Consider the following 16333-nt stretch of genomic DNA (forward strand, 5'->3'; position numbering starts at 1 on the left):
TATTAAAAGCAATGGTAAAAAGAAAAGAAAAGATACAAACTGTTGGGAAAATAGGGAGAGTATGTGTATGTAAATATGGATTATACTCAGGATTGGAACTATTATCATGTTGCATTGCTTAACTGACCTAATAGAAAGTGTATGGTTTGTTTCCTGAAGGAGTGGAAGTTTTTGCTACTTGTGTCTAAGAAACTGTTCCTCTGTATCTGATGGAAAACTGAGAAAAGGTCATCCTGGATGAAGTTTGTTTGCAGACTTTGTTTGGTAAAGATGGATCTGAGAATTAAAGTCAAATACAGTTTGAGCTATTCTGTGAATGACAAGTCATCATCTTACTCACCTGTTAACCAGGACAGAATTAGATTAGATTAGATTAGATTAGAAAATCTTTATTGTCGCCAAGGGGAAATTTGTTTTCGCAACAGCAGTCCACACATAGAATGGTGACGTTAACTCTGTCATCAGAATACGGTCTCTTCTGGTTCAGACAAACCAACATGGCTTGGCCAAAATGCCATGAAGATGGCTCACAAAGCAGAGGTTGACGTTGACATGTTAAGATCCAGTCCCATCTTACAGACAGGACTCAGTCTGATCTCATCTTAATCCACCATGAGCAGAGCACTTTGCAGCATTTAGTAAGTAAAGGCTGATTTATACTTCTGCGTCACCCCTACGCAGCAAGGGATGACGCGGACATGAGCACCACGTACTTGTGCGTCAAAGTTTCCGTGACATGCAGCAATTCTCAGCTGAAACGCTTCAGGATAGGGCAGTCTCTGATAGCCGGTCACCTGCTTCCGGCCTAGCTACGATCTCTGTTTACTTTTCCACAGCGATTCAGAGCGTGTTATCTACAGCTGATACATGTTACTTTTTATCATACAGACATGATTACATGAAGAATAGAGAGGAGGAGATGAAATACGCGGCTGATGTGCAGCCGATGAGCAGGGATCCCAGAAGTGGTGTAAATGTGGGAAATGCAATGCCGCTGACCAATCACAGGGCTTGCGGCCCGCGTTGATTCTACGGGTAGTTACATTTTGGAGGAGGTGCACGTCAGCTACGTCCGCAGGCCTCTGCGTAGGTACAGGAGCTACATAGACCTCCGGCACAGGTTACGCCATCGATTCGACGCAGAAGTATTTCTCAGCCTTTACAGTGGCAAGGACGAACTTCCTTTAACAGGCAGAAGCCTCACGCAGAACCAGACTCATGTTAGACTGCCATCAGCTGAGACCTTGTTGGGGTTGGGAAGAGGGATAGAGGAGATGTCTAACATGTGTTAATCAAAGGAGTAGTCTTAGTTTGGTGTTCTTCCTTTTATCCAGATGAAAATAAAACTAGTTTCAGCCTCAAGCATGCAGAAAAGTTTCAGTTAAATGAACAAACGGATACAATATATTGCAAAAAGACAAATGAACGAACGCAAGTCTTTTCTACTTTTACACCAGACTGCGTTTGTCTCCACACATGAGCGTGTGATGAGATGGAGTGAAAGCCTTTTTGTACAGGACTACTTTGTTGTGACTGAGTGTGTAATGTGTGGTGATGTCTTGCTCTGTCTTCTGCATGAGGATTTGGAGGAAGTGATTACTCAGTGATTTATTAGACAAAACTGACCTGTGCTTATTCCTCTGTGGGCTGAGCAAGTGATTTTCCCCATTATGTGAGAGCATGTCTACAACATCTGCAGCACAGAGAGCTCTTTCTGCTGCCACTAATGTGTCAAATGGACAATGTGATGGCTGGGTTAATTTCTGCAGGAGGGGTTTCATGATGTTGGAACAAGCTGTCAGAGCGGAGAGGCAGATAATTAGGACGGGGAGATTTGATGTCGCCTTTCTAAATGAGGTAATGTCCCCTTTTGTTTTTGAGAACTTTGCTTTCAAGCCTACATCCGGCCGTGTCGCTTTGTCGGATTGAGCAAGCAGAATCTCTTATTAACAAGCAGATTCAGTGGAGCAAACGCTGAGCAAAGCAACACCCACAGCTCAGACGAGCAGCTCTCTAACAAAAGAGAAAGACATCAGCAGAGAGATAGAGAGGAGAGTTTGTACTCTGTCAGTTAATGCACAAATGTGAGAGAGAGAGAGAGAGAGAGAGAGAGAGAGAGAGAGAGAGAGAGAGAGAGAGAGAAACAGTAGGAAAGAGGGAGGGCTGCTTTCAGCATCATCTGACAGGAGAGAGAGCTGATCTCCGCCAGCAGGTGTTGGAGGATAGAGAGACTGAGTCAGACACACATAGGGAGCATTACGGAAAGGAGCAGCAAGTTGTTGAGGAGGAGAGACGGAGCTCTGCAAACAGGTAAGATCGAACAGAGATGGAAAAGAAACTGTTGAAAGAGATAAATTATGAAAAGAAGCTGAAGTCAATACAAGATAGACGGATAGGAGAGAGAAACTTGATTCAAAGAGGGAACATTTCGCTTTTCTTTCCAGATCTAGCTGATCTCTAGACTCAGAAGTTTCTCTGTGTATCCCTGCATCTCTCTCCACGTCTCTCTCTCTTCATTCGGGAAGTGGTGGATTGGCATCTCCACTAAATGACTCTGCTTTCATTGTGCATTAGCGGCTGTTCTTGATTAGATTAGCTGCTCTCTTCTAAGTGGACCTGCTAGGCTCAGAGGTTCATGCACACTTGTCTCTCTCGGACTCACTGCGTTTGTGTGTGTGTGTGTGTGTGTGTGTGTGTGTGTGTGTGTGTGTGTGTGTGTGTGTGTGTGTGTGTGTGTGTGTGTGTGTGTGTGTGTGTGTGTGTGCTGATGGAAGGAACGATTCAGCCAAGCAGCACATTACACTGAGAGAAAAACTATGATTCAGAATTTTAGATTTGAACATTATTTGTGATTTTTTTCCAAAGTCAAGCCCAGAGCAAGAATTTAATCTACAATCCGATTGAAACCCAGAGCTGCTCCAGTGAAGATGAATTGTGAAATATGATTCCAGTCTCAGAGGGAGCTTTGGAGCTTCACTTTCAGTCCACTTTCTTGAGAGTTGAACAGTTATGGAAAAGAGAAGGTATCACAACCTCTGCTAAGTTTGTGCTTTGCCAGATTCAGTCTCTATCCCGTAGATTGTATTTAAGAAGAGGATGCTGCCTTTTGGTTTAAAAAGTAGAGCTGATACTGAAGGGTCTTAAACATGCATTATGTTTAACAGCCAGCAGGTGGCTGCTCAAGTATTTGCAGATACCAAACAGGAAAATGACCCAACCTCTCATGGTAAACAATTCCCTAATGAGTTAAGATCTCAATGAAGTAATAACATTAAAGTTAAATCTGTGGTAGAGCATGGGATGTTTTGGATGTAGCAGCCTGTGATTGAGTAGCCACCACCAAGGCCAGCTGTCAAGCATGATGGAGACTCATTTAAACCATGCATTCAACATGGTGTGCTCCTATGACTCCAAAAACCAACATGGCAATGGCACTCAAGGTTCCCAAAGGAGGTTCATCACAGAGCAATGAGTGACATCATGTTAAGTCCACTTATGTGTCCTCAGTTTCTCTCTTCCTGGAACAATAATATTCCTCTATTCAACAATAAGAAAAGCGCTGCCTGATGATGGCTAGGATGATGATAATGGAGACTGGAACAGCAGAGTAATAATGACTCTTATATGTAATTACAAAAATACAGTTTGCTTCAGTTAAATTGGTTTGTAAGCAGCATTTATTTCCTGTTTCCAGCTTAGAGTTTTGAACAGCAGCTGGAGTTAAAAGGCTGCAATGATGTTGACAGATCTCTCTAAATCCTCCAGGTTTACCTTGACTTAAAAGAAACGTGGCTGACTGAGAGGCGGGTTAAACCACTGACTGATTTACAAGGCGATTAGTATGCTGCACCAGAGAGACTGTTATTTGCAAAGTGAGAGTCGGCTCCATCAGAAGCATCTTGGAAAAATCCAACCTTACCAAGTAAACAGTTGTTCTAATATTTGTACCAATATAAGTAGTCCTCTGATACTACCTAAAATGCTGTATTGAGTTCCCCAGCCCATGCATCAATCTAATACCATAGTTATTTCAGGTCTTCAAATAAAACAATATTGGTGGGTATTGATACTTTTTCGGGCTTGGATCTAAAGGACGTCCCAAAGTTGGCATGTCGTGATGTGTCTTACTGTCGCGGGGAGCAATAGTTTCATGCACGCAGGACTTGTATGAAACAGAAATGCAACCAAAGTGGAACTGAGCGGACATGAGCACCATATACTTTGGCGTCAATGTGTCAGTGTTGCGCAACAAAATACTCTGCCAAAACGCTTGAGGGCAGTGTGGTCTCTCTGATAGTCCGGTCGCCTGTTTCTGGGCCTGCTACGGTCTCTGTTTACTTTTCCACAGCGATTCAGAGTGTGTTATGTTAAATTACAGCTGATACATGTTGCTGTTTATCACACAGACATGATTAAAGGGAAGAATAGAGAGGAGGGGATGATATACAGACATGGCCAAAAGTTTTGAGAATGACACAACTATTAATTTTCACAAAGTCTGCTGTTTCAGTTTTTATAATGTCAATTTGCATATACTCCAGAATGTTATGAGGAGTGATCAGCTCAACTGCAATTAATTGCAAAGTCCCTCTTTGCCTTGAAAATGAACTTTACCACCAAAAACACATTTCCACTGCATTTCAGCCCTGCCACAAAAGGACCAGCTTACATCATTTCAATGACACACAGGTGTCACACACATTAACACAGGTGTGGGTGTTGATGAGGACAAGGCTGGCGATCAATCTGTCATGATTGAGTGACTGGACACTTTGAAAGGAAGATGGTGCATGACACCATTGTTCCTCATCTGTTAGCCATGGTTACCTGCAAGGAAACACGTGCAGCCATCATTGCATTGCACAAAAAGGGCCTAACAGGGAAGTTTATAGCAGCGAGTAAGATTGCACCTCAGTCAACCGTCTATCGAATTATCAAGAACTTCAAGGAGAGAGGTTCAATTGTTGCCAATGAGGCTCCAGGGCGCCCAAGAAAGTCCAGCAAGCGCCAGGACCGTCTCCTGAAGGTGTTACAGCTGCGGGATCGGGCCACCACCAGTGCAGAGCTTGCTCAGGAATGGCAGCAGGCAGGTGTGAGTGCATCTGCACGCACAGTGAGGCGAAGACTTTTGGAGGAAGGCCTGGTGTCAAGGAGGGCAGCAAAGAAGCCACTTCTCTCCAGTAAAAACATCAGGGACAGACTGATATTCTGCAGAAGGTACAGGGACTGGACTGCTGAGGACTGGGGTAAAGTCATTTTCTCTGATGAATCCCCTTTCCGATTGTTTGGGGCATCTGGAGGAAGGCTTGTTCGGAGAAGACGAGGCGAGCGCTACCATCAGTCCTGTCTCTTGCCAACAGTGAAGCATCCTGAGACCATTCATGTGTGGGGTTGCTTTTCGGTCAAGGGAGTGGGCTCTCTCACAATCTTGCCTAAAAACACAGCCATGAATAAAGAATGGTACCAGAACGTCCTCCGAGAGCAACTTCTCCCAACCATCCAAGGGCAGTTTGGTGATGAAGAATGCCTTTTCCTGCATGATGGAGCACCTTGCCATAAAGCAAAAGTCATAACAAAATGGCTCGGGGAACAAAACATTAAGATTTTGGGCCCTTGGCCAGGAAACTCCCCAGATCTTAATCCCATTGAGAACTTGTGGTCAATCCTCAAGAGGCGGGTGGACAATCAAAAACCCACAAACTCTGACAAACTCCAAGCATTGATTCTGCAAGAATGGACTGCCATCAGTCAGGATTTGGTCCAGAAGTTGATTGACAGCATGCCAGGGAGAATTGCAGAGGTCTTGAAAAAGAAGGGTCAACACTGCAAGTATTGACTTATTGCATGAATTCTGTGTAATTCTCAATAAAAGCTTTTGATACTTATGAAATGCTTCTAATTGTATTTCATTATACCATAGAAACATCTGACAAAAACACCTAAAAACCCTGAAGCAGCAGACTTTGTGAAAATTTAATATTTGTGTCATTCTCAAAACTTTTGGCCATGACTGTACATGGCCGATGTGCAGCTGATGAGCGGGGATCCCGGAAGTGCTGTAAATGCGGGAAATACAATGCCGCCGAGCGATCCAATCACAGGGCTTGCGGTCCCCGTCGATTTCATGCCTAGTTAAATTTTGGAGGAGGTACACATCAGCTACGTGCATAGACCTCTGCTTAGGTACGGGAGCTACGCGAACCTCCGGCTTTGATTCAACTCAAAAATATAAATCAGGCTTAAGTCATAGTGTCTGACAGCAGTGTATTTCTTTGAATTATAAATCTAAAGTACAAAAACATAAACATCCGCCTGAACTATCCTTTTAACAATTGAAATTCTGAGATTAGTCACATTTTAACAGAGTATTTGCAGGCCTTAGTTATAAGTAAATTAGCATATGATGATGGTAAACAATCTGTGTTTTTGAAGCAATGATGTGCATATGTATTGGTGCATATTGGTACTGGTATCGGAGGGCTCTTGATCAGTGTGGGATCAACATCCCTGTAAATGAGGAAGGTGGCAGAACAGGACTGGACAGCACGTGGACTATCTGGACAGAGAAAGAGTAAGGAATATGACGGCACTGTTGGGTACAGATCAAAAAGTAAAGCTGATGTAATGACAGCTTCTTATTGGCGTTATTGAAGAATCTCTGATTAACAAGTTCCTGTTATTGGTTGTGTTAATAGAAGGACTGTGTCGTTACAGTGCTCCATTACCAGATATGGTAGTGTGTGTTTGTGGTTTTTTTTTTTGCAAATTGCTTCCTGAATTATTTGGGAGGCCGAAGGATATGGATAGCACTTCTGATCAGCTACAATTGCTAGATCGCCTCAAGTCTTTCTTTTTCAACAGAATTGTCTGGTAAAGCCGCTGCTAAAGCTTTAATGGGCAAAGTTAGTCTGCCATTAATAGCCGGAGTTACTCTTCTTTAGCAGCATTCAGTCCACTGATATCCGACTCTCCCTGCCTGTGGCTTTCTTTTGTTTGCCAGTGCATCTGTTGAGCTGGCACACAGGCGGCCGTCATGTTCAGCCAGTATTTAGCCCAGGGTCAACAGTATTTATGAGGCCAATTGTAGATTTCTGCTGAGCCTCTGAGGCGAGTCTTTGCATTTACCCTGCAACACTTTATCTTTCTTATATGCCTCTTTTCAACCTTATCAGTTTAATGTTTTGTTTCTGCTGAAGTATTGGAAATTATTGACTATACTGAGCTGTAAGGTCTGATATTACACTGACAGTACTTTCCATGTTTAGACTTTTAGTTTGACTTCAGTTTGACATTTTTATCAGTTTATTAAAAGGTATAACCAACTATCACACTTTACCATCAAAACTTACTATCTTCTTGGATGACACAATCATAGTGCATCCATCTCCTAAAATAAAACTCTCCTTTTGTTCAGCTTTTTGCCAAAGATAATTTGTAATGACGACGTATGAGTCATAGAAATTTTCAGATCATAACACATGGCAGAACACATCTGTTTTCCCTGCATGCTGATTAAAATGATCTTTTTACTATTTTTATGCCTTTGAGTTATGTTTTCCAGCTGTCAGATTATCTCTCAGTAACAATCTTGGACATGCACTATTTCAGGAACACCTAGAGGGAATAACTTGACATTTTGTAGAAACAGTCATTTGTACTGAAGGAGGAAATTATATGAATATGGTGGTTATGGGTCAAAGGTCACAGATACTGTGATCACCACAAAATAGTAATTTACTCAAGACTTACACAGTTTCAAACAAATGTCAAACAGATTGAAAGACATAATAACATAGGACGTAGTATCTGTGACGTCACATTTTGAGGCCAATCATCGGTAGGAGCCATATTGGAAATGTTGAACATAATGGTCGAAATTGCTGGGTTATGAAAAAATTCATCCCCCTTACAGTGTGTGCTGATCGAGAAATAAGCTATCCAGACTACACTCGTTTTTTGTACCAGGCTGTAAACATGTTTATTTCTGCTTTAAAGATCGGCTTTTTTGAATTTGTGTGTATGTGGTTTCTGGTACTTCCAGAGCCAGCCTCAAGCAGACGCTCGATGAACTGCAGTTTTTAACACTTACGCATTGGCTTCAATTCTCGTAGATGGAGGTTGCTGCTTGGTGGTAACACAAGGTCAAAGGTCATCTCCACTTTGATGTCATAGTATTCAGTAGAATCACTTCACTTGCTACTATTTATGTCGCATTCAAGTGAGAGCGATTATTATTATTATTGTTATTATTATTATTATTATTGTTGTTGTAGTGGCTATTGATTGTCCTCTTTTACTTCTGAATTTTTCTACACTTACTTATTTATATAACCATCTTTGAGTGACGTGGTGACTTCCTGCACACATTAAAACGGTGACGCCCCACCGCACTCATTTATTGAGAACAACAGAAAACTTATTATACAAAACACTTCACTTCCTGTCTCCTAGTCACATGACTACCGAAGGTGCATAGGACAGCAAACATACAGGTACAGAAACAGGAAATTAACCAGTGAATATAACAATATTCTTACCAAAACTAAACAACATGTTTCTCTCTCTGTATTCAAACAAGATATATTATTCAAATAATATAAACAAACTTATGACTGTGAAATGGTGCTTATAAATATAATTATTATTATAATTGCTGTTGCTGTTATTATTGTTGTTGTTTTTATTATTATTATTATTATTATTATTATTATTATTATTATTATCATTTATTATTATTATAGACAGGGATTAAAGCAACAATGTACACCCATGAACTGGAAACAGTTGCATATTCTTATGTTTCTTATGTATGGCCCTTTGTATCGAGGTTTTCAGATTCATAGACATAATGAGCCACTTTTCACACTGGATACATTTAATTACATTTATTAGATATCTTTAGTGGTCTAATTTATAAGTTGTAGTCTCTATTTTTACTGTTATTTTCAGTGAACACGTATTCACCTGCTCCAGCCACAGTTACTCTGCTTTCATTGGAAAACCCTGATGAATGCAAACAGCAGTTGTGGTCAGCGGTGGTATTCAAGTCTTTGGCACTTCCTCTGGTTTGTCTTGCCAAAAAACGAAAGATGGTGTTATAGTTTTTGTATTCAGTCCAAAGATTTCACAACTTACTCAAGAGGAAATACATACTTTATTTCACACATTTTATCAGACAGCAGATCTTATAGTTGACACATTCTGCATTGTCATGTTAATTAAAGATTGAACTTACTCTAACCTCTACTGTGCTTGACCGATCCTGACCTTCTGTACTTTGTGACAGCACCAGTGACTCTTCAGACGACTAAAACACACTTAAGTTAACAATACCAGAGCAAAAGGTCCCCTCAGGTTGGCAGAGTCAAGAGCAGAACAGATTCCTTAGTCTGGCTTGTGTGAGTGTGTTATCGCAGACATGGTGAATAAAGCTCTGCAGATTTAGAAAAATAGCTGTCAATCATGGCGTTAATTCCCCTTTAAACAGCATGAAGTTTCTAATTAAAGCTATAATCTTCCGAAAAATTAGGATTTGAATGTAAATCATCATATTAAGGGCCAATTTTAGAGACAGAAACCATGTTTGAGAGGAATTTCTGTGACGTGTATTCAGATTCTACAGTTTTACTGAAGTCCAGTCTGTTAACATGGAGGAGGCGGAGCTGTTTGACTTATACTGCAGCCAGTCAGTTAAATCTTTTGGATCCACTTTAAGGGCACTGTCATGTCGTCCATCTTTTCATGCAGTCTACGATCTGACTAATGCAGCGCAAAACTATCCTACTCCAATCCATGATGTAAGAGGCAGTTTGCAGGGTGTTCAGCTCATTTGTATTTGCAGGCGCTTCTCAGTCTGAGCCACAATTTGAAAAGCTGGAGTTCTTATCAGAGCTCATGACCCAGCAGTCTGTGGAGGAAACACATGGGATCTTTTCTGCGTCAGAATGCTTTGAGTCTACTTTGGAACTTTAGTTCATGCCAGATGTAAACACGAGAACATATGATTTTATCAGAGGAAGAGACCTTTAAGGTGAAGACTGGTTATTTTGGAGTTTGGCTCACTGGTCCGCTGACGTACTTCACCATTTGTCCCTGGCAGATTGTTTGCGCTGGTGCTTCATGTGAGCACTTTGGAATCTGCTATTTTAGGTCTCTACAGGGGATTAGAAGTGGGATGAGAATCTGAAATATAAAAAAATACTTATTCATGTCATTATGCTGAGAGTAATGCATTAGTTTTAAAATGAGTGATTGCAGAAGACATTTTTTAATGAAAACTGAAGATTAACATTCACCTCGACTAGCCTTGTATGGTTTGATAATATCTTTCATCAGTATAATGTGATGTGTATGTATAATTCAGCAAAGAGTCAAATGATATTCTTGGACTCTTGGAGCTCATCTTTTAGAAAAATAAACTGCTCTGTCCCCAGAAAATTGCATTTTCCATTAAGATGACTCATGACTTTGGTAGTAGCGTTTTCTCTTATTTTATCATTCTGTAGGTGTAGCTTTTGTTTTTTTTTAGATGTTACATATTTCAGCGATGGCTGATGTTGCTAGGTGACACACGTTTATACAACTGCAGACAAAAAAAATATTCAATGTGGAGAGAAAACAAAAAGGTGGAGTGTGTGTGCAGTCAGTCGATCACAGAACAAAGTGAGCTATCAATGTGAGAAAAATAAACCCAAAATGTTTCTAGTAGAGACCACACACTCAGCCCACGAGGGCAGGTGATTACAATCTTTGGTTAGCATTAACAAGAGCAATGTTTCTCTGGCGCAGTCACACACAAAGATACCTCTACACCACCTTTATTCTCTTTTGGCTCCTCTGCATTTACCAGATTTAAAGCGGTTAATCAGCTGTGACTGAAGGAGGAACCTTTCACCTGGGGTTACGCGTGGAGAGCTTGGCTATAATCCTCCTCACTCAGTGTGAAAGCTGGATGGATAAGTGCTGCTTGTTATGAGTCTCCAGTGTGCCAATCATCTCGTGGATGTGACTCCGTGACCCGACCACCTGGTTGCTGCTCACAGCCCTGACCTGAGACAGACAGCGGGTCCAGAGCTCATTAGAACATACTGCAGTGTTAAATTCAACTTAAACAGACGGGCATTCATGTAACTGGAGATCTTTGTTAGAAGATGAGAAAGAAAATGTGTGCCTTTTCTGTAATACACTTTACATCTTTAACAAAATAAGGCTATTCATTGCAGATATTCTGTCTTGTATAATGAGTTTTGATTGCGATAGTGAAGAATGGGTAAAACTAGTTAGATTTTTTTGGTATTTTTTGGTCTTTATGGCAGGACAACTGAAGAGAGACAGGAAACATCGGGAGTAGAGAGTGGAGGAAGACACGCAGCACATGGTCGCGGCATATATAACCGGCGACCTCTGCAACAAGAGCCATAGCCTCTGTATGTGGAGGCTCTTAGACAGCTAGGCCACCAGCAGCTCTCAGCCTCTCAGCAGCTTTTTACCACCAAGACCTTGATAAATGTAGTTACATTACTAAAGCTGCCAACCATTACTGACCAGCACTGCTTCCTCATCTCTTTGTGTGCAGGATGAGTTCTGAGAGACCGTTGGGCGAGACAAAAGCAGCTCATTGTTGTCATGTCCGAAGGCATCAAACTACCTGTCTCTTCTTTTAGCATGTTTGCTTTGGCTTCTTGAGGACTCTGCTTATGTAAATTAGTGTACAGGCAGATATACGTATTTAGATGGACAGGCAGGAGAGCCATCTAGTAATTGAATTCAGTCCTCTTTGATCAGTCAATGAAAGTCAGATTTTCACAAGCCAGTGACAGCTAGATATTCTGTAGTATGTTTTTCCACTTTTTTATCAGATTGCTTTTCCTCTATCCCATTTTCTTGGCCCAGCTAATTGCAGATGGCTGTCTAGCAATGAGTCTGGTGCTGCTCAGGGTTTCTGTCTGCAGGAAAAGGTAGCTTCTCCTTGCTTCTGATGGAATTTTTGTGGGTCTCTGTAAAAAATACAGGAGTACAATCTAGACTAGCTCCAATCTTATCAGTAAAATTTGACTGACTTACTGATTGATTGAGGCATAAAGAGAAGAACACACATGACAAAAGGAGCTTACACGAGGAGTATTCCATTTTTTAGACTTAATCTTAATGATTAAATTAATATTAACAGCTGATTCCCAGGAATGCCCCCAGGCCAGGTGATTTAGGAATGACAGAAAAAGGTCAGAATTGCAGGAAAAGACGTTAAACTCTGCAAATGAATCTCAAGAGACCTTTAACTTTAAAGGATGTATTCTCAAAGAAGGAACAGGTTGAAATATTATGAAACAAACATGTTTGAATCAGGATGCTGGTGGCTAAGAATCCCAAACTTGCAGTCAGATAGATTTAGATGGATTTCCACCAGGTGAAACTAGAGAAAGGCATTAACAGAAGCCATTAGCTCAGACTGAACAGTCCAGTTGTCACAGTCTGCTCACCTCCTCCCCTCTGTCAGTAATTTTCCACTCTCCTTGCCTCTGCTCCACTCTGCTGGCCAGCCACACCCCCTCATCAGGCAACCCAGTTCACCTGCACACTCACCTGCTCCTCATCTGCAATCAAGCCGGTTTATAAGCAGCAGCCACTCTCCACTCCTTGCCAGATTGTTCTTTGACCTCATGCAAGACTTTCCAGCTTTCTTCTCCGGACTGATCTCCTGTTGCCGACCCTGCCTGCCCGTGACCATCCCTCCTCACCGCTTCCCAGGAAAAGACCTACGCCTTCTGTCCCAGACTACGAGTTCTGCCTTCACCCTTCTGGGGTTCTGCCTGTCCGTCCTCGTGGCTGTTTGGTGTCCTGTCCTCCTGTGGAGTTCGAGTGAGTCTGTTCTTCAACTCTCTCCAGGATCTGTCTGTCACCGGTGCTTGATTTGTCAGGCTGTCATCGAGCCCATAGGGGACTCGATTCCCTACCTGTGTTCGAGGTAGAGAGACTATTCACCTGTTGCCCGTGTCTATTGATGAACTGTTCAATAAAGGTCGTTACCAACTGATCTCTTGGCTTCCGGTACTGCTTGTGGGTCCTAACTCAACCCGTTATGCCAGTCTATATCACACTCTTTGCATGCCAATAATGTATCTACTGCAGCAGTTTCCCTTATCAGCAGATGATGACTCACTGAATATTCCTCCTTTTTATTTGAGGTTCAGTAAATCCATATCACATAGTATCATGTCATATGTCAGGACGCTGGTATTTGATAACGTATGCCCACTGTGTTCATCACAATATGCCAGCCTGAAATCTCTCTAAGTCAAACTTAACATTTACGCTGCACCAGATATATTCTGTTATCTTCCTCATGAATTAATTCAGAGATGGCATAAACACACACACAAACAAACATGCACACACACGCAGGCGCCACATAAATGTATTCATCTCCTGTGATGAGAGCCACCAAGCATGCCAGCGGTAGTGAAAGTGGCAGGCTGTCAGGCAGCCGTCATCTTTCTGTCTGCGGAGTCTCCTAATCAAGATTGATTTGCACCTTTTGTGCTTCTCCTTTCATTACGGATCACAAAGTGGCACATGGGAGGTTTGAGTTCGCTCTCTGCATGCTGAGGAAGCGTGAAGGTGATTTTACAGCAACTTTCCAGAGCGAAAAAACACATGATGAAAGAAACATGGATTTAAAGGAAGGGAAGTGGAACACTCTTGGGCATGCTGTAATGACTTTTACATGCTTAAATTAAAGTCTTCATCCAAAAAACTCCTGTTCACAGGCAAACAACCTGGCGGCTGATGTACTGTATATCTTGTAATTCAGACTGTCATAAATGGAAACACCAAAACAGGACATGTATTTTCATCATGCATAAAAAACAAAAAACATCTTGATCCAGAGAAATCCTGAACGCAGACACTGGGGAAAAATCCATACTGGTCAAGGAGTTATCTAAAATCTGCACATTTTAGCTATTTTTTATGAGAAAGGAACGTGTTTCAAAAGTAAAGAAATACAGTTTTGATGGTGTGCTTACTCTCTCTTAAGATACGGAGCTGGACAGCTGGAGTCATGTGACCAAGGTTTTACCGCTGTAACCACTGAATCAACGATTCTCCTCCTCCTCTCTTCATAGTCTTTATCAGCCTCTGAAAATCCATGACCTGTTGACTCCAGGCCTGGTCCTGCTCATTTTGTTATCATAGTTCAGTTAAAAACGAGTGTTTTATTCTGGAAATTAACCAGATTTTAAATGTTGTCATGCCTGACTTCCTGTCCCGCTCCATGTGCTCTGATGAGATTGATGAGCCATGCTACGGCATCCGGCAAAAATAGAAGTCTTGCGTATTTGATCTGTTACGTTCCGACCTGCCGGATCAGAGATGCAGCCGGAACGCACCTGAGTGGATCCAGTGGGAGTTCACATTGACTAGGATAGAAACATATCAGATCCGGTGCCGTGATGGATCAGACACGGATCTGGTGGAATTTGGCCGTAAGAGTTCATTGATCCCCAGATGAGAAATTCAGTGTGATATCAGTGTTTGATGTCTTGTTAAGGGATGTCTCTATCTCTAAAATCTAGGAAACCCATATAACATGTCTTTTTTGTTTGTTGTCCGGTTCTCCTGCAGCACTGTTCATGCACTTTTCCCCAGTTCTTACTCTGCAAATATCCTAATGTAGTGACACCTGCAAGAATGCAGATGCTCTGTCTGTTACAAAAAGAATAAAGGCTCTATCTTTTCAGTCACTTTTTAGTGTAAAAATAGGAACATGCAAGGACAAAAAGAAGATTGTACAACAAAGTATACAGCAGGTTTCTGTATGACTAGGTATTTTTTTTTGAAAGCATTTTTCTTAGCTCAAGGCACCATCTGACATCGTATTTTCAATGTGATCTGACTGCTCTATACGAGAGACATAACATAAATCATCCCACAGAGAAACATCTGAGAAGCCGAGGAAGCTGTGAGAAAGATCAGACAGCTTTGTTCAGTGTTTGCTGGGATGCAGCGGGGATCAGAAGCAACAAAGAACATCAGTCTTTCTGTTATGTTACAAATAGTTTTCCTAACCTCAACATCAGGTCAGCAGGCTGTTGTCAGGAAAGAGCAGCTCTGTTTACTCACACTTAAAGATTCACACACTTGTTGTACAGACAAGGCACTCTCAGACAAGGGCCAGATGCAATATGTGGTAATGGACTGTCTGCAGCAGAAAGAGCTCCTGTAAATAAGCCTCTCCACCTTCAGAGCAGTGCAGAGTGTGCAACTGAATGCTGGGATTATGTGAGTGTTTAAACACGTTTTCACTCAAACATGTCAAACATGGACTGAGGTTCTGGGCTTCAGGAGAAGACAATGAAGGCAGCACTGTGGTAGAAGAACATGCAGGGCGATACAGCCAAGTTATGATTAAAACATAAAATCCTGCTGGACTTTCAGAATAGATCAGCCAAGTTAGCAAGAAATAAAAGCACCATGGAGTTAGATTTTGAAGTCTAAAAGACAAACACCTCAGTAAATGTTCATTATTTTTTCAGTTACTTATGCTTGTTCAATAACTTAAAAGATGCAGAGATTCATAAAAGTAGTCAAACTTTTATTGAAGACCAGTTTTGGATCTAACTTCCAGCACTATTTCCAAAATATAGCTTGCAGACAACACTCATGGCCAAATTCCACCAGATCCGTCTCTGGTCCGTCTCCGATCCATCACGGCCCCGGATCTGATAGGTTTCTATTCTAGTCAATGTGTTAACTCCCACTGGATCCACTCAGTTGCGTTCCAGCTGCGTCTCTGATCCAGCAGGTCGGAATGTAACAGATCAGACACGGAAGACTTCTATTTTTGACAGATGCCGGAGCACGACACATGATTTCAGCACAGAGCAGATGGAGTGGGACAGGAAGTCAGGCACCAAAACAAAATAAAACATCAGGTTTATTATCAGAATGAAACGCTCCGTATTAATCGTAGATTGTTTTTTACATAACTATGACAACAAAACGGCATTTTGAACGGAGGCCGGCCTGGAGTCATCAAGTCAGAGGTTTTCAGAGGACCATAAAGACAACATGGATGAAGAGAGGCGGAGGATAATCCTTGATTCAGTGGTTACAGCGGGAAAACCTTGGTCACATGACTCCAGCTGTCCGGCGGTCCTGCTCTGTGTTGCGTTCCAAAAACGCAGCCAGTGGGTGTACGGACCAGAGAGCACGGAGCCAGACCGCAGTGGATCGGCGACGGACCGGACGCGGGTCTGGTGGAAGTCCCGTGTCACACTGTCCCTGCTGTGATTGGACGAGAGGCAGAGTACACCCTGGGACTGGAGCCTGTCTT

The 16333-nt window shown here is 42.0% G+C and overlaps 1 protein-coding gene and 1 long non-coding RNA gene across 3 annotated transcripts in view; one reads left to right on the forward strand and one right to left on the reverse strand.

The window, feature by feature from the left end:
* si:dkey-166d12.2 (rap1 GTPase-activating protein 1) overlaps window positions 1-16333 on the forward strand; it is a 199099-nt gene that overhangs the window by 116481 nt on the left and 66285 nt on the right. The gene's annotated exons all lie outside the window — the stretch shown is intronic.
* LOC117815278 lies at window positions 9136-12528 on the reverse strand. 2 transcript variants are annotated; one of them, XR_004631781.1, is made up of 4 exons: window positions 12480-12528; window positions 10895-11049; window positions 10024-10182; window positions 9136-9907 (listed from the first exon to the last, which is right to left on the reverse strand). It is a non-coding gene; the product is annotated as an uncharacterized LOC117815278 (long non-coding RNA). The 2 variants fall into 2 exon arrangements; XR_004631782.1 differs by lacking the exon at window positions 12480-12528 and adding an exon at window positions 12333-12473.

The sequence above is a fragment of the Notolabrus celidotus genome, chromosome 1, assembly GCF_009762535.1.
Source record: "Notolabrus celidotus isolate fNotCel1 chromosome 1, fNotCel1.pri, whole genome shotgun sequence".
Taxonomy (NCBI): Eukaryota; Metazoa; Chordata; class Actinopteri; order Labriformes; family Labridae; genus Notolabrus; species Notolabrus celidotus.